Genomic DNA, 26455 nt, shown 5'->3' on the forward strand with positions numbered 1-26455 from the left:
CGTTTTAGAAACTTCGTCCCCCGATGTCCGCTTTATTATAAAAAATAAAGTTTTATTCGTTTGTCCCAGCCGTTTCCATCTTGCTTGTGGGCAAGTGAAGCCCACAAGCATACAGGATACGTTCTCGCGCATGCGCAGTATGACAGGCTCGCAGCGCCATTGAGCTCTCACGTTGCCATCACAATGGGCGGCGTCATTGGAAGTGCTTGCCCCCGTTGTGATGGCAACGAAGCCCTCGGCACTGCCCAGCGTCTCCTGGGAAATGATGACAGGCATCTCCCAGGAGCACTAGCGAGCACGGGCGCCGAGGAAAATGACATCAGGCGCCTTGGAGAGGAAGAGGCAGATTACGAGGGGCCCCCCTAGATACAGACCTGAAAAGGTAAGAAAAAAAAAAAGGTTATTATTTAGATCTAATGCTGTTGATTAACGTAAAAGAAATTTTGACTGGAACTCCGCTTTAAAGCGATCACCTTGAAAAACAATTCATTCCACTTAAAATAGAAATGAAAGGCAAAACATTTTGTATAGATAAAAAAAAAAAAAAAAAAAAAAAACACACATTATAAATGCCTTTTTTCCCCCCTTTCTTATAAGTGATCACATTCCTTCTGTTCTCAGCTGCATATGAGCTGGGGGGAGGAGAAACAGCAGCACACTGAGCTTCCCAGTGAATGGCTGTGCCGCGGAGGCGTGTCAGGACAAGCCTGATCATTGGAGGAGAGTACACAGAGTTCCAAGCACAGGTAGAGAACTGACCGCGGTGTGCTCTCCTGCTTAATGTGGTCAGTTTTTAAAGTGGGAGTAAACCCCCCTTTTTTTTTTTTTTTTTTCTTTTTAACTTGTACTTTCATGTAAGCCTATAATAAGGCTTACCTATAGTTACAGTGAATATCTCTTAAACCTGCACAGTTTAGGAGATACACACTGCATGCAGCTGGTGAGGTCACCAGCGCGCATGTGCCGTCCCTTCAGAGCTCCATGCCATGACGCGGGAGTGATGTAATTGCAGCACAGCCAGACAGCCGGAGGACACAAATCCAGAAGTAAGATTGGGTGAAGATGGAAGCCCTGCCAGCAGCGACAGAGCACATTATGCAATTGTTTTGCAGGGTTAATGAAAAAAAAAAAAAAAGTGCAGTTTACTACGGCTTTAATAGGAAAGCAGAGGGACTGGCAGGAACACCAGGGATTTTACATAAAGGAAACAATACAAAGAGAACAGGAGACTCTCTCATACAAGTACATGGTACAACGAGCACATATAAGGAATATGTAATTCTGGGGTAACAAACACTTTAAAGCTGACCATATATGGCTCAGATCTGAGCTGTGGATGACCCCATTGGCATGACAAATTTCAATTGAAAAATTAAAAGGAACCAGGTGGGAAATAGTGAGCCGAACAGTGACTGCATCCTATAAGAAGCAGTCACTGTTTGAGCACCCAAGCAGGGGTGTTGTGGCCTTTTAAAGAGACGGCGGCGGAGATTTCTCCATCCACGCTGTTTAACATGTATGGAGAAATCTATGCATGAATAGCTAGTCTAAGAATGGGGAAAGAAAAGGTCTGACTTGTTGCTAAGGATTAAGGAAAAATATTCAAGACTTTGAACATGAGTCATCAATTGGGCATCCTTTGAAAGACAAGCAAAATGAAAAACCAAACTAAAATGAGTGTCTGTTCTTCACTGCTAGACAAGTGCTGAATCAGAATAGGAAAGTACCGCAATATAATGAATGAATGTTTCTGTGACAGCTTTGTGGAAAGCTGCAAAAGGTCTTTCACTATCCAAACAGGCAGAGAGATAAAGGAGAACATGGGAGGAGGTCACCCTCAGAAACACAGTCTCTCCGCTTTATCAGCTTTACATTCCATGAACCCAGCTTGTCATAGAATGTAAAATGTGGGAAAAGACAATGTTCTACAAAAGGTTATATCTAGACTCCAAGAGACGGTCTGTTGGCACGTTAGACTGTGTGACAAAGCTGAGAATTACAAAGGAGCAGGAAGTTTCCATTTTAGTCACATATAAGAGGAATCATGCCCAACCAAATATGATTAGGCCTAATTGCAACAAACACAGCACCGCTCCTGACAAGATTATTTTAGTGACGCACAGAAGCCATCATGTGATACCTTCAACAAAACCCACATACGCTCCAAGATAAAGCCATCTTGCTTGGAACAAGGCCACACAGAGGTCAGAAGCATATCTTAAAGTGAACCTTTGCTTTGCCTACATAGCAGAGCTAAAGTACATGTCCAGCTTTTGGTCCCTTTCACACTAGCAGACTGATCGGGTCCACCTGTCTGTTTTTCAGGCAGACTGTATCAGACCCTCCAGTCTCCTCAATGGAGCGGCGGGTGTCAATGGTCCAACATCGGATCCACTAAAAACAGATGGATGGGAATCCATTCCCCATCCGCCTGACGGATCGGATGGCAAACGGGTCCGTTTACATCCGACCGTCCATGGAGGAGGGCAGGCAGTGTCTGTGTCCGCTCTGCATAAAATGTTCGCCTGCTCAGCGGGGATCAGCACAGAGATTCCCCGCTGAGCAGGTGCCACCACGTGTAAGGAGCCTTTCTCTGCTTCACCACCCGCAATCTTCAGGTAGGTCATATCAGAGCTCGGCTGGGTATAGCATTCCCTTCCCACCCCCATGTAACATCTCTGGAGCCTAGCTATTGTCACTTTAAAGTGGAGCTCCACCCACTTTTACAACTCTTCACCATCCCTCACTAAACTGTGCACTGTAAACGAATTGGATATTTTTTTATTTTTTTTCTCAGCACCTCCTGTATATCTGCTGTATTCATTTTTCACTTCCTCCTCCCTGGCCGCGGCCCATCACATCATTTCCTGTTTGCAATGCCTTCTGGGAAGGGGGGGCAACTTCCTCTGACACTGCCGTTGCTATGGAAACCTGACCTGAAACCTATTACACTGCTTGTGCTGCACTGAGCATGTGCGAGATCTGCAAGGATGAGATCCAGGAAGAAATACAGTCTGGCTTCAGATGCCCACACCTAAGATGGCCACGGCCTGCTGTAAGTTGATAAAATAACAAACTACTGCTAAAAACTAACAAAACAGACCTTAGTTTACAGACTAACTTTACTAGAATACATTAAGATTGTATATAATAGGGGGATTTTTATTTAAAAAGTATCATTTCGGCCGGAACACCACTTTAAACACTGAGCCTCACATCAAATGCCCCTTCATATCTGAAACTTTTTAAAGAGGAACTAAACTCACCGACTTAGTGGTTTTCCACAACCGTTACATTCAAGGCATGCTGTGAATGATAACTGCCATCGTTATTTGTGTCTCAACTGAACTGTCAAACCATCACATTTTTGGTGTCTTAACTGATCACATGAACAGCATCATGGCAACTGCAGATCAAATAAATAGTAGGGTTGTCCCGATACCACTTTTTCAGGACCGAGTGCAAAGTACCGATACTTTTTTTCAAGTACTCGCCGATACCGAATACCGATACTTTTTTTTATGTCACGTGACAGTGTTTTTTTTAATTTTTTTTTTTAACAGTGCTTTTTTTTTGGGGGGGGGGGGGGTGAACGGTGTATGTGTGTGTGTGTGTGTGTGTGTGTGTGTGTGTGTGTGTGTGTGTGTGTGTGTGTGTGTGTGTGTGTGTGTGTGTGTGTGTTTTGTTTTGTTTTGTTTTGTTTTTTTTAATTTACAATTTTTATTTTTTACAATAATTTTTTTTTATTCTTTATTGCAATATGTGTTTTTTTTGTTTTTGTTTTTTTTTTAATCAGCCCTGTTGGGGGGCTTTGGTGAGATATCAGGGGTCTTAACAGACCTCTGATATCTCCCCCTTGAGACAGAGAAAGAGACAGAGGATAGAGATTCCCCAGTCCCTTTCTCTGCAGCCTCAGCTGCACTGAGAATGAATGGAGAGAAGACAGCGGCTCCTCTCCATTCATAAACTGACACATAGTAATCACAAGAGATTACAATGTTTCAGTTATGTGAATGGACAGAGTCAGCTGACTCTGTCTATTCACAAAGGAAGGAGGAGGAGGACAGCGGAACGGAGGGGGAGAACGGAGGGGGACAGAGAAGGAGGGGGGAACGGAGCGGACAGCGGAGAGGCACAGGGAAGGAAAGAGGAACGGAGGGGACAGCGGAGAGGCACAGAGGAGGAAAGAGGAACGGAGGGGACAGCGGAGGGGGACAGAAAAGGAGAGAAGAACGGAGGGGGACAGCGGAGAGGCACAGAGGAAAGGAGGGGGCATGGAGGAGGATGCAGTGACAGTCAGCGGTGAGCGATCACCGCTGTGTCACTAAAGCAGCTGAAAGCCGCTGGGGGAGAAGCTTGTATCTCCCCCATGCGCCGATCACAGCTGACTTTTAGGTATCGGGGAAGCATCGGGAGCATTTGCCCGAGTACAAGTACTTGGGCAAATGCTCGGTATCTGTGCCGATACCGATACTAGTATCGGTATCGGGACAACCCTAATAAATAGAGAACAAGATGGCAGCTTCCTTGGCTGTAAAGGAGGGTTTAGTTTCACTCCCGCAGTTGGGAGCGATGGATGAATGTAAGCATCTGGCAGGCAATTAAAGGCTAAATTCATCTTTGGAACACGTTACATGTTACTCTCGTATTTAGCATGGAACATGTTCCAGCACCAACCCTTACCCTCGCCTTCCCTGTGATAGCGGATGGAGGTTTTTCTCTCCCGCAGCTGCTGTCACATTCAAAACTGCAATCTGTGAATGAAGAAACTCCAAGTCCCATCTGTCACTGCACTTGACAGCGAGGGCACCGATGAGCGCCCTGGCCATCCACTGACAATTCCTCCAGCTTTCTAACAGAAAGTCCATACAGAGGTTAGAGTCAAAAAAGATGGAAACTGTGTCTGAAGGAGCCCGTCATAGCACCCACAACCCACTGATCGCAAGTGCAATGCTCTGCAGACTCCTGTAGGAAAAAATAAATTCATATTTTTTTTAAGCAAAACTATACGCATTTATTACTTTTTCCTGAAACGAACTTATCCTTAGACCTGTTGCAATTTCCCTCAAGGGGAAAGCATAGATTCACTTTAGGAATACCTGTAAATGAGCCACCAAGATAATGATTGTGACAACAAACCCCGTCATATGCATTTTTTTTTTTTTTTGCAGAATAATTTCAGCAGTGAAAATCACTATATATCTATATATTGATTCCTTGTGTGAAAACTGTTCCACAATTCTGGTGATCATTGCCTTTGTCAGCTTCCGCCAACTTTAGTAACCTGTTGATTGGTTGCTTTGGGTAACTACACTTGGTACATTCCCTTTGCCCTCCAATTTGTCTTGTTGAATTGCTTTCTTTATAATTTCTACAAGTTGTGGTTTCATGTTCATTATATGGAACAATACATCCAACCCAGGACAGGATGTTCCGGACAGGAGAGTGGTTTAGCTGGAAGTACTAAATTAGGCTTAGGTTTTCATTTTAGTCTTGGGGACATCAATAATCCAGAGTATTGACCTACATTATCATGAATGTTTCAGCCTCAGGACCACTTCTACAGCTGTGGTATTAATACTATTATGATTTGAGGGTTTGGCTTAACCCCAAGCAATGTGAGAAAACCAAACCTCCCAAAAAACTCAGCAGTCTTGTCTGCTCTCACTGAGTCTTGGGCAAAACCCAAAGTAGGGAGTAGTAACAAAGCTCTATTTAGGCCCTGGACTTTGGCCTATACATATCCCTCTATAAAGGACAAATACCAAGAAATGAACAGAGTGCATTACTTTGTTTAAAGGGGGATTATTATTGTAGCTTTGTGAGTTATGCTGACACAGACGCATATAAGACCGCATTCAGATGCATGGCAGCCCTTGCTGCCCCTCTGAAAAGCAATCCTCACTGCATATTTTATCACTGAATGGGTTTGATGGCAGTACTACCCACTGAACGCAAAAGGGAGTTAATTTTTTTGCCATGAAGCAGAGCATTGCAGCTGTGGCACTTTTACCGCGTTTAATGGCTGCATGTCCTTTAGTCAGGAGCGGGAGTTAGTTTGGTGAAACCACAGCTTAACCTTCTGCTTTTTCTATCACTGGCTGAATGTGTGAATGAGCCCTTAATTACATAATCTGATTTAAAAAAAACACACAGAAATGTTTAAAAATAAATGCTAAAATATTAACAACTCCTTACAAAGCTACATCACCAACATCATCTCAAAATATCAACCAGGCCATACTCCTCACAAGACCTCCTACTCTCTATAGCTCCCAATGCACCTCCAGGGCTTCTCCATAGCATCTACCATCTTCTGGAACTCCCTGCCCCAACCTGTATGATTATCTGCTACTCAGTCTGCCTTTAGGCAATCCCTGAAACTCATCTCTTCAGGGAAGCCTTTCCCACCTCTACCAAACCACCAAAATGTTACGTTAATTTCTCAAAACACTCATCCAGCCAAAGTTAACACCATTTGTATGCTTTAGATCGTAAGGGCCCTCCTAAACGTCCAGTCTTGTGCGCAAACTGTTGGCGCTAAAAAAATTCATAATAATAATAATAATAATAACAATAAAAGTACCTGTAAAGAATAGGGCAAACTATTCACCGCTCCTGCTGCCTACATTGCTGAAAACAGCCACAGTGAAGATGAATCATCCCCCTATGTACTTAAAGGGGTTATATAGGTTTGTTTTTTTTAAATAACAAACATGTCATACTTACCTCCACTGTGCAGTTCATTTTGCACAGAGTGGCCCCGATCATCATCTTCTGGGGTCCCTCGGCGGCTGTCTTGTTTCCTCCCCACAAGAGCTAATCCCCCTCTGGGAAGAGCTCTCCCAAGGGGGTTAGTTTGCGGGCACGCTCCTGTGTGATACAGTCGGAGGCCATAGCCACCAAATGTATCACTCGGTCCCGCCCCCCATTGGTTTGATTGACAGCAGTGGGAGCCAATGGCTGTGCTGCTATCAATCATCCAATGAAGAGCCTACAGGAGCTGGGGGAAAGCAATGCGGGATCATGCCCACGGAGATTCGGAGCTCAGGTAAGTAAAACAGGGGCTCGGTGGGCCGGAGAGTGCAAGGTTTTTTTTTCACCTTAATGCATGGGATGCATTAAGGTGAAAAAACACGAAGCTTTACACCCCCTTTAAACCTTTTTGTAACAGCCAGGGGGGTGGAGGGCAAGAAGCAAAAGGGAAATACATTAAAGCAGCCTTTCTCAACCAGGGTTTCACGATACCCTGGGCTTTCTCCAGAGGTTTCTAGGGGATCCTGGAGGAGAAAAATGGCAGCATATTGATCTCTTGCCTGCACTGTCCACTAATGCAAGGATTCACTAAAAGTTTTAACAGCTCAGTTATTTTGGGGTTTTTCTTTGGCCATATATAATTTGTTTAATATTATTATCGCTGAAGATATGGATGGCTTAAGTACACAAAAACACAGACACTTTTTTTTTTTTTTACCCTCTACAACTTACTGATCGCGTGAATGTCTTAAGAGTTAAATATATGATTTATAGTAGTATTCCTCCATGGTAAGAAAGTTGAGAAAGGCTGCTCAACTGACTTAAGTGACAGTTCCGAGTCTGCTGGGACTGATGACATCACATACAAGATGGCGGAACCCAGCAGCTATCTTAGGGCTTCTATATATCTACACAAGGGATGTTTTTTGCAGGTAAATAACATGCCTAGAATACATTAAAGTAGAATACCAAGTTTTACCTAACTTGTCTTAAAGACGCCCTATTCTTATTCTAACCAACTTGTGTAAGAAAGACTTTGGTCACATGACCAGGCCACTTTGGTCTGGTCATGTGATCCGGCTCCTGTGTCAGCCAGCGCCATTGCAGGGGACAGGAGGGAGCAGCAAAAATAGATGAGCAATAGGAAGCCTATGGGTGACATCACCACTCCCAAGCATTAACAATCGTTGCCGGGCATTCTCTTCTCCCCTGCAGAACTGGCTGACACAGGGGAGACCAAGTTACTGCAATGTAGTGGGCTAAAAATAGGCAAGTATAGACATCTTTTTTTTCACAGGTTAGTTTAGTTAGTATAAGTCTTAAGAGGAGATAGGGACCCTGCATTCACTATATCTGGTCTGCCACAGTACACAGAACATGGAAATGCAATTATTTTAGTAAATATAAACTGCTAAATACTTTTTCTCATCAGCAGTATATAGCAGTCTTGTGACTTCTATCAGTGTCTGGGTAAAGCTTGTAGGAGTTTTCATACTGCACTGACTTTCCTATCAGGATGCAGGACCCCTGACCCTCTCTCTGTCTGGACAGTGCTGAATCATATGCACTCACCCAAATAAAAAAAAAAAAAAAAAAACACACCACTACACACCAAACTGAGCATGTACAGCCTGACTCCAGTAAAACTGTCCTATCCGGACCTGCTGTGGGGGCAATGCAAGAAGGGGGGGATCTGTGTACATACAGGATCACACAGCCTTTATACACAAAGCTTAGAATTCTACTTTAAAAGGCACATATAATCTTATGGAAAGCTTGTTGTTGAAAGGAAAGGTTTGATGCCCTGGTCTCAACAGCTAAACAAGCCTGTTTTTTTTTTTTTAAACTAGAACTAACAGCAATTTCCTGCAAAGAACATGGCCAACCTGCACTACTCTCACCACTTTCAGTGAGCATGCATGAATTCAGGTAAAGGCACCTAACCGGCACTCTGACATTTATTGCTTCCTTCACCTGTCAAAATGTCAGTCTAATATGCATGGAGAGCATGATAAGGCACATCCACTCCCACATCTGGCTGGGTTCCCATGGAAAATATCACTTGCTATAAAATATTGTTTTATGACTCATCGAGCGATGCCGGACAACGTAGCATGCCAGAACGAAATCACGCTTTTAAGTTTGTGTCTAGAAGGAAGAACTTCCCGAGACAGAGCGGCCATGAGCAAGCCAAATGTCTGCAGGCACTAATAAAATGTGTTTACAATTAAAGGAGGAACCCTACTGTGCACCATTGGAAAATTAACTGTCCACATAACAAAACTATTGCAATTTCAGAAGAAAAAGTGAGCATTCAGAGCCATGCTCGTGCGCAGATGTCAAATTTTGACGTGCTGCCACTGCGCCGGCATCCACCACCATAGACTGACTGCATGTAGCTTGGAGCGGATGCCAAAACAAATGCCTCCTGCACGCAGGACGGAGGCCAGCTCCTGTCTGAATGAGGCCTAATACAGCAGGAGATTCCATACCTCATTTAGAGAAACTTAGCCCATTGGGTTGGCACAAACTTAAAGCAGACCTTCACTCTTTTACAAGTTGATATATTGTATTAATGTTTTCCCCAACATTTACATATATTTACAGTAAAACCTTCGACTGAGTGTAACTTGGTCTGAGAGCGTTTTGCAAGACAAGCAAAATTGTTTTATAAAATTTGACTTGATATACAAGTGATGTACAGATATACAAGTAGTGTCAGATCACAACTGAGTATACAAGAGAATAGAGGCTCCTCTAAGGCCCCTTTCACACTGGGGAGGTGGGGGCGTTGGCGGTAAAACAGCGCTATTTTTAGCGTCGCCTTAGCGGCGGTATTCAGCCGCTAGCGGTGCGGTTTTAACCCCCGCTGGCGGCCGAAAAAGGGTTAAAACCGCTCGCATAGCGTCGCTACAGCGGCGGTATAGCCGCGCTGCCCCATTGATTTCAATGGGCAGGAGCGGTGAATACACCGCTCCAAAGATGCTGTTTGCAGGAGTTTTTTTTCTCTCCTGCCAGCGCACCGCTTCAGTGTGAAAGCCCTCGGGCTTTCACACTGAAGAAACAGCAGCGGCAGTTTTAGGTCGGTTTGCTGGCGCTATTTTTAGCGCAATAACACCTGCAAACCGCCCCAGTGTGAAAGGGGCCTAAGTGTAGCAATATGGTTACATTTAGTGAAGGTACAACATTTAGTAACTCACATGGTTGATGATTAAAAGAGGCACATCTAAGTATGCTGGCATCCAGGATAAAGCTGTCCACATAGACGTCATCCCTTCCACGCTGCGCTTCAAGCCTCGCTTTCAAATCGCTCTACTGCAGGGTAGTCTTCCCGGTCACAACTGCAAACTGACAGCAGTGAGAACCAGAGGTGCGGAGGACGGTCTATGTGGACAGCTTTACCCCAGATACCTGCATACTTGGATGTACCTCTTTTAATCATCAACCATGTGAGTTGCTAAATGCTGCACCTTCATTACATATTGCTACGCTTAGAGGTGCCTCTCTTCTATTTTAGACCCCTTTCATACTGGGGTGGTTTTCAGGCGCTTTAGCGCTAGAAACAGCCTCTGCAAAGCGCCTGAAAACCGCCTCCCATTCATTCCAGTGTGTCTTTTCACACTGGCACGGTGCGCTGCGGGACGTTCCGAAAAGTCCTGCAAGCAGCATATTTGGGGCAGGTTGGGAGCGCTGTATTTAGCGCTCCCAAAACGCCCTGCCTATTGAAATGGATGGGCAGCGCTTTGAAAGCACCTTAAAACGGGACTTTACCTTTTTTTTTTTTTTTTTTTTTAAATACCATTTTTTGTTTTGTGCCCCTCAAGCCCAGTTTAATACTGTAAAGCCACGTACACACGAGCGGAATGTCCGACAGAAAAAGTCAGACGGAAGCTTTTCATCGTATATTCCGTGTGTATGCCTCATCGGACTTTTTTTTTTTTTCGAAAATTCTGACGGACCTAGAAATAGAACATGTTCTAAATATTTCCGACAGAACCAATTCAGGAAAACCGCTCGTCTATATGCTGTTCTGATGGACCAAAAACAACGCATGCTCTGAAGCAAGTACGAGACGGAAGCTATAGGCTACTGGCTATTGAACTTCCTTTTTCTAGTCCCATCGTAAGTGTTGTACGTCACCGCGTTCTGGACGGTCGGACTTTGGTTTGACCGCGTGCAGGCAAGACCGCTTGAATGGAATTCCATCGGAGAAACCTTCAGAGTTTATTCCGACGGCAAAACCGGTCGTGTGTACGCGGCATAAGAAGCAACCCTAGATATTGCAGGGAACGTGCACACGGGCAGGTTGGCTTGTACAGGCTAAAGGCCTGGCTTTTGGGGGTCAGGGAAATCATAGGTGCAGCATACAGCCATCATTAATTCTGAAATATGCAGCGGCTGGATGCTGTTCTGAGCAGTACCCTCGTTCAGCGCCATATGCATTCAGGTAAGTATGTCATGAACATGGAATTCCTGCATTCAGGACATACACAAGTACCACTCAGAACAGCAATCTGCCATATATTTCAGCCTGTAATTAATTCTGATAACCTTACAAGACTTTGGTCCGGCCGCACCTAGAGTATGCCGTCCAGTTCTGGGTATCAGTCCTCAAGAAGGATGTACTGGAACTGGAGAGAGTCCAGAGAAGGGCCAACAAAGCTAATTAAGGGACTAGAGGATCTCAGCTACAGGGAAAGACTGCAATCACTGAACTTTTTCTCTCTGGAGAAGAGACACTTGAGAGGGGATAGGATTTCTATGTACAAATACCATACTGGTGACCCCACAATAGGGATAAAACCCTTAAGGGAATTTAAATAGACACGCAGCCATTCACTAAAATTAGAAAAGAAGCGGTTTAACCAATAAGTGGTTGTAAACCTTCATTTTTTTTTTTTTTTTTTTAAATAACAAACATATCATACTTACCTCCACAATGCAGTTCGTTTTCCACAGTGTGGCCCTGAACCTCATCTTCTGGGGTCCCCTGGCAGGGCTCACAGCTCCTCCCCGCATCGGTAACCTCCCTAGGAGAAACGCTCTCCCTGGGGGTTACCTTGCAGGCGCGCTCTCCAGTCCAGCATTTAAGTGCATAGACATAGAATGCCGGACTCGACCCCGCCCCCCAGCGCCGGCGTCATTGGATTTGATTGACGGCAGCCAATGACTGCGCTGCTGTCAATCTATCCAATCAAGAGCCGAGAACCCCGGGCAGAGAGGGAGAGCGCGTCTCCGCCAAGGGAACAAATGGGCTCAGGTGAGCAAAACGGGAGGGACTGGGGGGGCTGTCAGTGTCAGAAGTTTCTTCACCTTAATGCATAGGATGCATTAAGGTGAAAAAACACGAGGGTTTACAACCCCTTTAAACTGCGTAGAGGGTTCTTTACTGTAAGAGTGGTAAGGATGTGGAATTCTCTTGCACAGGCGGTGGTTTCAGCAGGGAGCATCGATAATTTCAAAAAACTATTAGATAAGCACCTGAGCAACCGCAACATACAGGGATATACAATGTAATACTAACATAAAAACACACACACGTTGGACTTGATGGACACCTACTATGTAACATGCTAGCAGCAGACAACCTGTTGCACCCACGTTTTCCTTGTGCCCAAAAAAAGCCAGATTTTTACCTGTTTTCGCTTGCATAAACCCAAATCCTACATAGGAATAGCATTACTTTTATAGGGTTTATGCACAGCATAAGCTTCTGTGAGCTTTCCCACACCTGGGGAGTCGCATGTGTTGCATACAGCCTGTCATACAAGATAATGGCCGTATGTGGCCATACTCTTGTAAGCATCTATGCTTCTTTGCCACAGCGTTTACCCACACGTGCATCCAACGTATTTCCTAAAATTGCAAAAAAGGAACCAGATAATTTACACTAAGTACTGTATATAAAATTCCTAGAAATTTCCATATGCATAAACCCTTAACCTGGGTACACAACCCAGTGGGCTGAACGGAAAAAAAACGTACAAAACGCCGTACTAAGGCCGGCCATACATGGGGTGAATTTGGAGGGAAGCCATCCCCGCTGGGAGAAAACAGTGATTATTGCAAGCCTCTATAGCAGCCACTAACGATAATCGCAAGTAAATCTGGCAGGCTGCTTGTATCCAAGCTGATCGATCAACTTAGTACATACAGTCTGCCCATTAACAGTTTGAATCTTGTCCGGTTCCCACCGAGTATGGCCGACCTAATACAACCAATGTTAGTGCGGCGATCTCCCCCTCTGAGCTATGGGGGACTGACAGGGGGACTGACCTGTCCCCTCCCCCCCCCCCCCCCCAGAACACACTGATCAGTGCTCACCCTGATTGGATGCAGGTTTTCATGACACATGGGCTCAAACTCAGCTGGTTCCTGCCGTACTGACCGCTTTTGTACGATTTTTGGCCCGTGCGTACCCAGCCTAAGCTAATGGCAGCCAACCTACAACAATAGGCTGTGTAGCAAACTTCAATTCTGTACAAAACAGGAGAATAATTACAGGAGCTTTTTTTTCTGAATGCTCCAACTATTTATATAAAGCAATATTTTACATTTATTTAATTAATTTACTAACACGATTTTAACAAATCCAAAATTTTCACGTCAGTATTATTGGCAGCTACCGGACGGCCATACTTGCTACCTTCACCGTGTCGGGTTGACAGGTACACTAAATTACCGGTTAGTAATTTGAAACTTCTTAGTTCTAATCCAACAATTGCACCGCTCAGCTATCAATCCACATGCATTTAATGTGAAAAAATCTTGAGGTTTCCTTTCAAGTGCTTAAATAGGGCACTTAAATCTTCAAAAAAAAAAAAAAAAAAAAAAACTATGAACTGCCTACTAGGCATAAGAGGCACAGAGGAATTCCAGGAATCTCCCCCCTTCTCCACAGCTGGGATAAGACAGTGAAATCTCACACTTTGCAGATACCTGAAGGCACAGTGACTGACATCTTGCAGCAATTAACCTGTGACGGCCTATTAGCCACTTTCTAGCAGAGGGTCAGCTGTACACTGCCGGGGTTAACTTCAGCAAAGAAACTGTTAGATACGCTACATAATGGAGCAGAAACAAAATATCATTAAATGCAATTATCCAGAGAAAACTCCCCCCTCCTGGCATGCATTTAATACATACCCCCTAGCTACCTATATAGAAAACCATTACTGCAACCTGAAGATTAACAAGACACAGACAACTACCGTGTACAACCACCCATGAAGGTCAGATGTTTAACTATACAAGAAATGATAAATTACTTGGTTCTCAGCTAGATGTAAGTACGCAGAGGTTAATTCCTGCCACCACCAGCAATCTTCATCACATGCTTTCCTAGCTGACAGATCGCGTCTACAATACTCACCTGCCTTGAAACATAACCACTACGTACAGCCCCCCCCCCCCCCCCCCCCCGAATGATGATCACTATGGAAATAATTACAGGCTCAAATAAGGGCACTTTCACGCTGCCAGCGCCCGCGCATCGGCGGTAAAGCGCCGCCATTTTTAGCGGCGCTTTACCGTAATTTTTGCAGCACTTTTCGGACGCTAGCGGGGAGCTTTTAATCCCCGCTAGCGGCCGAAAAAGGGTTAAAATTGCTCCCCAAAAAGCGCCGATGCAGCAGTGCTTTGCCAGCGGTGCTGCCCATTGATTTCAATGGGCAGGGGCACTTTAGGAGCGGTGTATTCACCGCTCCTACAGCGCTGCAAAGAAGCTGCTTGCGTAACTTTTTTTGACGTCCTGCCAGCACAGCGCCCCAGTGTGAAAGCACTCGGGCTTTCACACTGGGATTGCAGCTGAGGCTTTTTTCAGGCGCTATTTTTAGAGCTAAAGCGCCTAAAAAACGCCCGCAGTGTGAAAGGGGTCTTAAAGGCAGAAGTTTTCCAGCATGCAGATATGTTTTCAGTCTAAGGGCTCATTTAGTCCAACGCCAAGACCCTTCCTCCATCCTGAGCCACATTTCGCTGAAGGCAGCCCATATTAATGGATGTAAATGCAGGGACAGCAAGGGCAAAGATGCATGTCAAAATTTGAAATGCAAGCAAAAGAGAGTGCACGAAAAAGAACACAGACCCTGTGTGTTCAGATCCATGCACTCGCTCCTGCCCACATGTCAGATTTTGACATATGACTGTACGTGCAGCCACTGCGCCTGCATGCACATCTATGGGCTGCCTGCGCACAGCTCCGAGGTGAAGCAACCTAGGATGGGTCTCAGCACACGTCTGAATAAGCTCTAATGCCACGTACACACGGTCGGACTTTTCAACCGGACTGGTCCGACGTACCAAATCCGGCAGACAATTCGACCGTGTGTGGGCTTCATCGGACCTGCAGCGGACTTTTCCGGTCGAAAATCTGACGGACTTTAGATTTGGAACATGCTTCAAATCTTTCCGACGGACTCGAGTCCGGTCGAAAAATCCGCTCGTCTGTATGCTAGTACAACGGACAAAAAACAACGCTAGGGCAGCTATTGGCTACTGGCTATGAACTTCCTTATTTTAGTCCGGTGTACGTCATCATGTACGAATCCGGCGGACTTTGTGTGATCGTGTGTAGGCAACTCCGGTCGTTAAAAAGTCCGTTGAAAGTCTGTCGGACTTTTGTAGCTGAAAAGTCCGACCGTGTGTACGCGGCATTAAACTGAAGAGTCTGAAAACGTATCTGCACGCTGGAAAACGTCTACCCTTTAGATGTGCAGTGTCCACGTATTTTAAAGTGGATGTAAACCCTCAACATATACCCAGTGAAGTTAATAGCCTCAGATGATACACAGAAGAAACAAATCCTCTTATATAAAAGTTTTACATGTATATCTGATGTCTTCCCCTTTCTATACTCTTTGGAAAGTGCAGATCATGTTAGAAATCTTTCTTCCTCATTCAGCAGTGGGTGGAGAGTCTGCACTTACACTGTGTGAATGCTGATTGGAGGAAACGGACATACCCCCAGGCCACATAGGTAGAGGAACAAAAGAACATGCAGAGCTGTAGTCTGAAAAGTCCATCTCTGTACTAATCTCCCCTTAAGCACACTCCCCGACACAAATTTCCATCTGCTGTTATCTCCTGTGTAGGAGAACTTGTCAGAAGTGACCCTGCAGATAACAGAGGAACAAAGCATCAGAGAGAAATGGCACTTAGAGCTTTGGAGAGAGATAAGTAAACACTACAGATACACGTACCTAGGTCAAATTTTATGAATGGGGTTTACAATCACTTTAAGACCCCTTTCACACTGAGGCGCTTTTCAGGTGCTATTACTGCTTTCCCATTCATTTCAACAAATGCTTTCACACTGGGGCGGAGCAAAAAGTCCTGAAAGCAGCGTCTTTGGGACATGTTTGGAGTGCTTTAAAAATCACCTCAAAAAACTCCCCCGTTCATTAAAATGAATAGCAAGTGCTTCAAAAGTGACGCAAAATGTTTTTTATTTTTTTTTAAAGCGCACAGCTAACGCCACAAAAACGCCCAATGTTTTATGGACAGTTTTTAAAAGTCTCAGTGTGAAAGGGGTCTAAAGCCCAACTTCAAGATGTAAAAAAAACAATGTTAAATGCACATTATGTCTAAGGGTGCATGAACAAGGTGTAAATACTTACTGTGTACTGCGCTCGCCCAGTCCCCCCGCAGGCTACACTGTAAGCTGCAAACAGCTATGGTCATACACCAGCCTCCTCAGTGTAGAATGTGGGATTAAAGCTGAACTCCAATAATAAAGCTATATTGAGCTATTTTCCATTTAAAAATAAATTACCGCTATTGATGTCTATCCCAAACATGGGATACTTTCATTCAGAGCTGAACGTCTAGCACTGAGACTTGTAGTTCCAGCTGTAGTGCAGTGATCAGAGCACGTCGCTCGCTGTACACCTCCTCCATTCAGAAAAGGCACTTTATTCTTTTTCACTGAATGCAAGGCTTTCTGCTACTGGATGTGGTAGCAGACGGAACATCATGATTTCCTCTCCTCCAATCACAGAAAGCCTTGCACTCAGTGAAAAGAATACAAGCCTTTTTTTTTTTTCTAGTGGAGGATGTGTACAACCAGTGACCTGCTATGATTAGTGTGCCAAAGCCGAAGCTGTGATTTACATCTTCGTTTACCACAATGCCATTGAAAAGTCATTCGTTTTGAATGGCTCCCCAATGGACCTGCGTCTTAGCATACCACAAAGAACAGATGTGTTTTGGTGCTCTGCAAGTCTGGTCAGGTCTGTTTAAACCTTGGCCTATTCAAAAAGAATGAAGTGCATTACCTCAATGTACCGAAACCGTATAATGCATGGCCAGGGCTGGCCACTTACAACCCAATTTAACCATCACCTGTGATTATCAGACCATGCACATGGCATTCACAAACCTTACAACAATCAGTATTTTCTCCCGACAACGTACACATAATTTTCCAGATTTTGGGAAATCTTTACATGGATGGAACAGATCTGTCACTTTTTTTTTTTTATAACGGAAGGAATCTTAAACCATAAGTTGACCACATTGGACAACTGCCCATCCTATTAACTTTGTATGACTGCCGGTAATCTGGCTGTACATTTTAGGACTATGGGTTTTTTAGGTTTATGAAATAGTAAGCAGCATATTTTGCGGCATATTTACTGCCCCTGCAAATGTACACTTCACAAGAACCACACTTTTCCTTTCGTGAAGGGGTTTACTTTACATGCAGACCCTATGAGCTTATATTATCATCATTCAGTCCTGACATGGACTTGTTGAGACTTATTCTGAAAAATAACATTCAGGACAATCTGTGCCGTACATGAAGCCCCCCCCCCCCCCCCCCCACTAAGACGAATAGGATATGTTGAACAAAACCACTGAAAGCACTGTGTGGTAAAGGAAATGTCAGTAACAGCACTAAAAGCAAAAAAAAAAAAATCTTATTTTAATCAGTATGATGACTATGTGCCGGAATTCAGAACAATTTAATCTCTCTCCTCATTTGTTTCCATGAGACCAATAGGTCCAATCAAGTCAAATGAGGAGTGAGATTGGTTGCTACAAGTTACTGTATTTTGCACCAAGTGTGTTGGCACCCTAATATTGTCCATAACCAAGAAAAAAAGAGACCATCTAATGCTACTCCATCTTGGCTGGGAATGCCCCAGATCTGGTAATATGTGATAACATCTGATAGACATGGCTGTATGTGGAATTCTTACACAGGTTACAATGAAAGCACCAGACCTGCATATATACCAATGCAGTAGCCCCTTTACCCCTCCACCCCAGATTTCATTCATCTGTTGGGAGTCAAACGTATGCCATGGAATATACGCAGCAAAAAACACGCCTATACACATGCAGAGTATCTGCAGAAAACTCCAGACATGTCTCTGCTAACTATACGTGTGCCTATGAACCTGCCTAATTTCCCACCCAATATCTTCCAGCTGGAATAACGATGGAATTGTCTGAGGACCACAATGGTGTGTATGCAGCTCTACATTGACCATTTCTAGTCTTTTATGCACATTACAGATGATTGGCACCAGACTGCCCAGAACTCAGATAAACCCATCACCCTGAACAACCAAATTTGCTGAAACCGTTGCCCATCACAGAGAAGTCTTTGGGAAGACAAATCTACAGGTGAATGGACCCTGCACATGGATCAATTTCATCCTTATTCCAACACATTTAGATGGACTCAAATCTTTGTCCAATACGCTAAAATTAAGTCAGTCTCGTTCTCTGCACCCCTAGTGCTCAAAAATAGAAGAGCGCTATTAATCAATTTGATGTACATTCCTTGGTGCTCCACACACAGAAATAACATAGCGAAAGTTGTAGTAGGTACTCAAATTAGTTCCTAAAGGCGGATGATGAAGACAATAAAGTTACTTTACTATGCCATAGGTGTAATAAAGCAACTTTATTGTCTTCATCATTCTTTGTTGGAAGTCTTGAGTGCCTACTCTACCTTTGGCTATATATAAACATTTATATACACCACTCAATCCCATGAGAATGCCTTGGTGTTCACCCAAAAATAACACAACCAAAAGGTTGAGTAGACACTCAGAGGACTTGCTTGCCTTTCTCTGGATCAGTTTTGGGTTTAGCACATGAAGGTTTTCATACTATAAAATAATTTATCTTCTTTTGTTAGAACAAGATGGACTTTTCCCTTTTTTTCAAACTATGACTTCCTACGTAGGATGAAGACGACAATAAAGTTGCTTTATTGCTCCACTGGAAGTCATTTGAGTGCCTATTTATATCTATCTCCAAAACGGGTATAGAGGTAATCAGGTTTTTCAGCAGAGAGAAAATAAAGCAACAGTTTTATTTTTTTTCAGTGTTTTGACGGGGCCAAGTCCATCTTTCAGGACATAGACTGAGCTCCATCGAAATGTTAAGAAAAAAAAAAAAAAACACTCTGCTGCAAGACCCATGAGTACCTCTATACTTGTTCTGGATTTGTATGGATTTTTGGTGGGTAAGCACCAGAGCATTTACCTCAAACATAGAGTGTGGTGGCTACCATGGGACTATAGAGAGAGAGCACTCAATGACATGTACATTCCTTGGGGCTCCACACATCAAAATAATAGAGAGCAGGCACTCAAAGGACTTCCAATGGAAGACAGAAAAACGTTGCTTTACTAGGTCTATGACCTAATAAAGAAACTTTACTGTATTCATCATCCTCCATTGGAAGTGCTTTGAGTGCCCATTTGACCTTATAAATATATAATATAGTGTCAAAAGTGTTGGGACACACACACATGAACTTTAATGGCATCCCAGTCTTAGTCCGTAAGGTTCATTACCTCAAGCTGGCCCACCCTTTGCCACTATAACAGCTTCATCTCTTCTGGGAAGACGGTCCACAAGGCATAGGAGTGTGTCTATGGGAATGTTTGACCATTCTTCCAAAAGCGCATTTGTGAGGTCAGGCACTCATGCTGCACAAGAAGGCCCGGCCTTGCAGTCTCTTGCAATTCATCCTAAAGGTGTTCTATCGGGTTGAGGTCAGGACTCTGCGCAGGCCAGTCAAGTTCCTCCACCCCAAACTCGCTCACTCATGTCTTTATGGACCTTGCATTGTGCACTGGTGCGCAGTCATGTTGGAAATGGGAGTGGCCATCCCCAAACTGTTCCCACAAAGTTGGGAGCATCAAATTGTCCAAAATGTCTTAGTATGCTGTCACCTTAAGAGTTCCCTTTACTGGAACTAAGGGGCCAAACCGAACCCCTGAAAAACAACCCCACACCATAATCCCCCCTCCACCAAATGACTTGGACCAGTAGACAAAGCAAGGTCTATAAAGACAGGGATGAGTGAGTTTGGGGTGGAGGTACTTGACTGGCCTGCACAGCGTCCTGACCACAACCCTATATAACACCTTTGGGATGAATTAGAGAGAAGACTGCGAGCCAGGTCTTCTCGTTCGCATCAGTGTCTGACCTCACAAATGCGCTTCTGGAAGAATAGTCAAACATTCCCATAGACACACTCCTAAACCTTGTGGACAGCCTTCCCAGAAGAGTTGAAGCTGTTATAGCTGCAAAGGGTGGGACAACTCAATATTGAACCCAACGGACTTAAGCCTTGTACACACGATCGGATTTTCGTCCAGGAATTGTGTGATGACAGACTGTTTGCCTAAAATCCAACCGTTAGTACGCTCCATCAGACACTTGTTGGCCAACTTTCTGCCAACAAACGTTGGATGGCAGGCTAGTAAATTTTCGGCGAACTACTGTCTGTTGTCAGATTTTCCTATCGTGTGTACACAAGTCCGTCGCACAAAAGTCCAAAGTACAAACACGCATGCTCGGAATCAATGCTCGCCAAACACGACATTAGCAGAAGGTGCCCAAAGGGTGGCGCTCAAGAGCTGAAATTCCACGTAGTACGTCACTACCTTTCGTGTTTGTTGGCCAACAATTGTGTAACGTTTGTATGCAAGACAAGTTCATGGCACGCGCCCTTCGGACAAAAGTCTGGCGCTTTGTCTGCGGAAAATCCGATCGTGTGTACGAGGCTTAAGAGTGGGATGCCAGTAAAGTTCATGCGTGTGGAAAGACAGGCGTCCCAATACTTTTGGTAATATAGTGTGCGTATATATAATCTCACGTGTTCCTTATGTAATAATATAGCTGAATGTAGAGTTGCCACTCAAAGACCATTCAGTGGAGGATGATAAAGACAGCAAAGTTACCTTGTCCTCGTTATCGTACATTGGATGTCCTTTGAGTGCCAACTCTACCTTCAGCTATATTAGAACATGGAGGAGCAGAAAGGCAGCCTGTACATTGGATTGAGATACATACATACATATAATATATATATATATACACATTCAAATGACTTCCAATGGAAGGATGATGAGGACAAGGTGTAATAGGGCAACTTTATTGTCTTCACCTTCCTCCATTGGAAGTCCTCTGAGTGCCTATTTTACCTTCAGCTATATTACTAATAATATATATATATATATATATATATATATATATATATATATATATATATATATATATATATATATATATATAGACTGTCTATAGTAGAGAGTTCTATGATCAGACAGGTAGGAGGAGATCTCACCTGTGTAGTGGGATGATGGGGAAGGTAGGTGGTCACAGGTAGGTGATGTCGGTGGTATAGATGGAGCTGAGCCCGGACATGTCCTCCTCCTCTCCCCGGTCTCTCTCCTCTACCTGCCCCGTCCTCAGAGCTCCGCTCTCCCGTGTCCTCCTCCTCCACTCTCCGCTACAACTTCCAACTTCTCCGCAAACTTTCCGCACTTCTCCCTCCAGCGCCCGGACTCCGCCAACTACTCCGATCAGCGCTCCTCGGTCATTCCTCTGCCCGCCACCCCGCACACCCAGCCCCGGGATCTCTCCGGCACTTCAGTCCCACCGGGCGGCTCAGTGTGAGCGCTGAACTCCCCCAGCGCCGCCTCCCGCAGTACTGAGAGCGGCCGCTAGATGTCAGGAGAGGGAAGTTGCCAGTGTGGGGTCACCAGAGGGCACAGATCAGGACACATTCCTCATCATCAGAACCTTCCAAACTTCTCCTCTCCCAGCATTACATGACACTGAACTCCGCTTATATACAAAGAACATTCTATTATAGTGTGCATCCTTCTTAAAGCTGAACTCCAGGATAAGTCAGCAGTGTGTACATACATCCATCATGTGTGTTCTTACTGGACCCTCCTTTGTATATTTCCTCCACATCTGTGCTGTGATCAGTGTGTAATAAAGACCGCTCACTGCTGATCTCTCTCCTTGTGCAGGGTGACTGGTCTGCTCTCCGCCCCCTCCTATCATTTTTTTTTTTGCAGGCAGCCTATAGTGGGTGGAGCCTGTTGAGCTCTGCTCTCTGCACAGGCTATGTACAGTACATGTCAATTAAGGATGAGCTCCGGCGTGTTCGCACAGCCCACGTGTAGAGCCCGCCAGGAAGTCGGCACTGCGCTGCTCTAATCACAGGCAGTGAGACATTGTCCCAATGCACAGCTGCAGAGATCAGGAAATGTCTCACTGCCTGTGATTAGCGCAGCGCAGTGCCGACTTCCTGGCGGGCACCGCACGTGGGATGTGCGAACACCCCGGAGCTCAACCTTAATGTCAATGCTACTTTAACAAGGTAATATCTGGGTTTGTGAAGACATTTGGTGCACACAAAATAGATATTTCTGCTAAAACCCCTTTAACACTGAGGCAGTTTTCAGGCGTTTTAGCACTAGAAATAGCGCCTGTAAAGTGCCTGAAAACTGCCTCCCATTCATTACAATGAGTGCTTTTACACTGGGGCGGTGCGCTTGCAGGACGTTTCCAAAAAGTCCTACAAGCAGCACCTTTGGGGCACTTTGGGAGCGCTGTATAGAGCGCTCCCAAAATGCCCCTGCCCATTGCAATGAATGGGTAGCACTTCCGAAGCGCCTGAAAAGCGCTTTGGAAGCACCGCAACATGGGAGTGTTTAACCACTTCTTTGGGGTTAAAATTGCCCTGCTAGTGGCCGAAAAGTGCCGCTTAAACAGTGCTAAAGCGAGCAGCGCTAACAGGGCCCCAGTGTGAAAGGGGTCCTAAAGTGATTGTAAACAATCTCCTTGTAAAACAGCCCTTTCAGTTTATATGTTGAATGTTAACCACCTCAGTACAGGGCACTTACACCCCCTTCCTGCCCAGGCCATTTTTCAGCTTTCAGCGCTGTCACATTTTGAATGACAATTGCACGGTCATGCTACACTGTAACCATGTGAAATTATAATTTTCTTCACACAAATAGAGCTTTCTTTTGGTGGTATCTTATTATACTCCTGGGTTTTTTATTTTTTCCTAAAAAGAAAAAAAAAAATTTGAAAAAAAAAAGTTTTTCTAAGTTTCTGTCAGTAAATTTTGTAAATAAGTAATTTTTCTCCTTCACTGATGGGCGCTGATGAGGCGGCACATATGGGCACTGATTAGGTGGCACTGATGAGGAGGCAAGAATATGCCACACTTATTTGCACTGATAGGTGGCACTGATGAGCACTGATAGACGGCAGTGGTGGGCACCAGGCACAGATAGGCAGCGCTGATGGGCACAGATAGGCGGCACTGGTGGACACAAATAGGCAGCACTGGTGGGCACAGATAAGCGGAACAGATAGGCGGCACTGATGGGTGGCATTGATGGGCAGCAGTGATGGGCATTGATGGGCAGCACTGATAGTCAGCACTGACTGGCATCACTAATGGCCACTGATTGCTGGCACTTGTGGGCACTGATTGCTGGCACTTGTGGGCACTGATTGCTGGCACTTGTGGGCGCAGATTGGTGACAGTTGTGGGCACTGATTGGCACTGATTGCTGACAGTGGTGGGCAATCATTACTGGCACCCATGTGCACTTAATTGTAATCAGGGCACTGATGATCAGTGCCCTGATTACATAACTAGCTGTCCCCTGTGAGGAGATGCCGCTGATTGGCTCTCCTCTCCGCACACTCTGTCAGTGTGATTACCGGCATCTCCGTGTTTACATGTGATCGGCTGTGATTGGATACAGCCGACCACATAGTTAAAGAGCCGCGTCCTAGCAACTAAGGCGTGACCGCAATCGCCACGCTGCAAGCCCCCGAGGGCGTGTGAGAGCGGGTGTTCTGGGAGGCCGTCCACCCAGAACGAGAGCCACACCGCTCCGCTGCCTTTGATGGTGGGCGGGAGGCAAGTGGTTAAAAGCATCAGCAAGCCTACTGATCTCCCAGGTTTGCTAATCTGACAGAACACCACTGCTTTGAAAAATCAACATCAAAACATCCTGAGGGATTCCAAAATACTGAATTTCACTATATAAGCTCCGTTTACTGTTAAAAATAAGTGTAAAATGCAAGACGCCGGTGGGTGTAATAAGATGTCCGCTTGCCGCCTTCTCACTGTATCCTTACTGTGGACAAGAGCGGGGTGTGGCAAGATCGCGACGACGAAATGTCACTTCCGCTACAAATTCTGACGGGCCGCCTAATCTGACGAAACTGTATGCATGCTTGAGCTAAGGGCAGATGACATTCAGGAAGTAAATGCTACATAAATCATTTGCCCTTACTCAAGATGGCCACGGATATGCTGGGGGGGGGGGGATTTCTCAACAAAATAAAGAATGGAGACATGGATGGACTGTACTTACCTCCGTGGATGCTGAGCAGTCATTGCTCTCTTCACCCTCTTCTCTGTGCAGCACATCACAGTAACAGTTGGAGCTACCAGGAGCATGTTCACACTTCATAATTCAACTAATGAAACCAATCCAGTGGCTGTACAACCCCTCGGTCGTGTTTTTGTGTTTTTGTGAGAGTGTGCCCCCCTACATGCTTCTTGAGCTTCACCATCCCAGCTGTAGGCCTGGTACCCGAAGGTGTCAATGAGTGAAGGGAGATCAGTGAACATCAGTTGGCTCATCTCCCCTAGCTAGAATGAACTCCAAAGTGAAGCATAAAACTTCACTTTTGGTTTCTAGTGTCATCTTTTTTGGTCCTTATGGCATGGGAAAAAGCTACAATCTGCACTTCATTAGTTTCAATGGAGAGCAGGTGAGACATCTAGAGTTTAAAAAACCCCTGATTTCTCTTTACAGACAACCTGTCCTAAAAATATTATATCAGATAGGGGACTTTTTATCCCCTGTGTGATATAAAGTTTTAGTAAGAAAAAAAAAGAGTAAAGAAATAGTTACACCCAAGCATTTAAACCTGCCCCAATTTTTTTTATCTAGGTTTCTGGAGTTTGTTTTTCATTGCAAATATGCACAGATTTAAAGCTTGACATGCTGGGTATTGGCAGTAATTACTCAGCACAACCTCATCTATTATATTGTACCAAAAAAATGGATAATATATTGCATTTGTGAGCCCTAAAATTAACTTGTATTTTTTACTGACATTTTGCGCTTTATAAACTGTTGTATAAATATTGTGTGGCCTAAAAAATTGGGAAAACCACCATTTTATTCTCCAGGGTCTCTGCGCTCAGAAAATGTACACTTACTGTCCACTTTATTAGGTACACCTGTTCAATTGCTTGGTAACACAAATTGATATTCAGCCAATCACATGGCAGCAACTCAATGCATTTAGGCATCTAGACATGATGAAGACAACTTGCTGAAGTTCAAACCAAGCGTCAGAATAGGGAAGATAGGGGATTTAAGTGACTTTGAATGTGGCTTGGTTGTTGGTGCTAGGTGGGCTGGTCTAAGTATTTAAAAAGCTGCTGATCTACTGGGATTTTCACACACAAACATCTCTAGGGTTTACAAAGAATGGTCCGAAAAAGAGAAAATATCCAGTAAGCGGCAGTTGTTCGGACAAAAATGTCTTTTTGACTTTAGAGGTCAGAGGAGAATGGGAGGACCACACCAGGTGGCGCTCCTGTCAACTAAGAACAGGAAACCGAGGCTAAAATTTGCACAGGCTCACCAAAATTGGACAGTAGAAGATTGGAAAAACATTGTCTGGTCTGATGAGTCTCGATTTCAGCTGCGACATTCAAATGGGAGGGTCAGAATTTGGCGTAAACAACAGGAAAGTATTGATCCATCCTGCCTTGTATCAATGGTTCAGGCAGGTGCTGGTGGTGTAATGGTGTGGGGGATATTTTTTTGGCACACTTTGGGCCCCTTAGTATGAATTGAGCATCGTTTAAACACCATGGCTTGAGTATTGTTGCTGACCATGTCAATCCCTTTATGACTACAGAGTACCCATCATCCGATGGCTCCTTCCAGCAGGATAATGCACCATGTCACACAGTTCAAATCATCTCACCACTGGTTTCTTGAACATGACAATGAGCTCACTGTACTCCAATGGCCTCCACAGTCACCAGATCTCAATCCAATAGAGCACCTTTGGGATGTGGTGGAACTTTAGATTCACATTATGGTTGTGCAGCTGACAAATCTGCAGCAATTGCGTGATGCTATCATGTCAATATGTTAACACCTTGTTGGATCTATGCCACGAAGAATTAAGGCACTTCTGAAGGCAAAAGGGGGTCCAACCCGGTATTAGCAAACAGTGACAGCCCGTCCACAGGGGGCGCCCTGGCGACACAGATGTAAGAAGGGGCTCCGCTGGGGACACAGATGTAAGGAGGGACTCTGCTGGGGACACAGATGTAAGGAGTTGCTCTGCTGGGGACACAGATGTAATGAGGGGCTCCGCT

At 44.7% G+C, this 26455-nt stretch overlaps 1 protein-coding gene across 1 annotated transcript in view; it reads right to left on the reverse strand.

The window, feature by feature from the left end:
* The window catches only part of TANC1 (tetratricopeptide repeat, ankyrin repeat and coiled-coil containing 1), a 350249-nt gene extending 328574 nt beyond the window's left edge, over nt 1-21675 (reverse strand). Inside the window, exon 1 of the mRNA XM_073634104.1 lies at nt 21350-21675. The gene's annotated coding sequence lies outside the window, so the exon portion shown is untranslated. The remainder of the gene's footprint in view (nt 1-21349) is intronic.
* Nucleotides 21676-26455: the final 4780 nt, after the last annotated feature.

The sequence above is a fragment of the Aquarana catesbeiana genome, linkage group LG06, assembly GCF_042186555.1.
Source record: "Aquarana catesbeiana isolate 2022-GZ linkage group LG06, ASM4218655v1, whole genome shotgun sequence".
NCBI classification, from domain to species: Eukaryota; Metazoa; Chordata; class Amphibia; order Anura; family Ranidae; genus Aquarana; species Aquarana catesbeiana.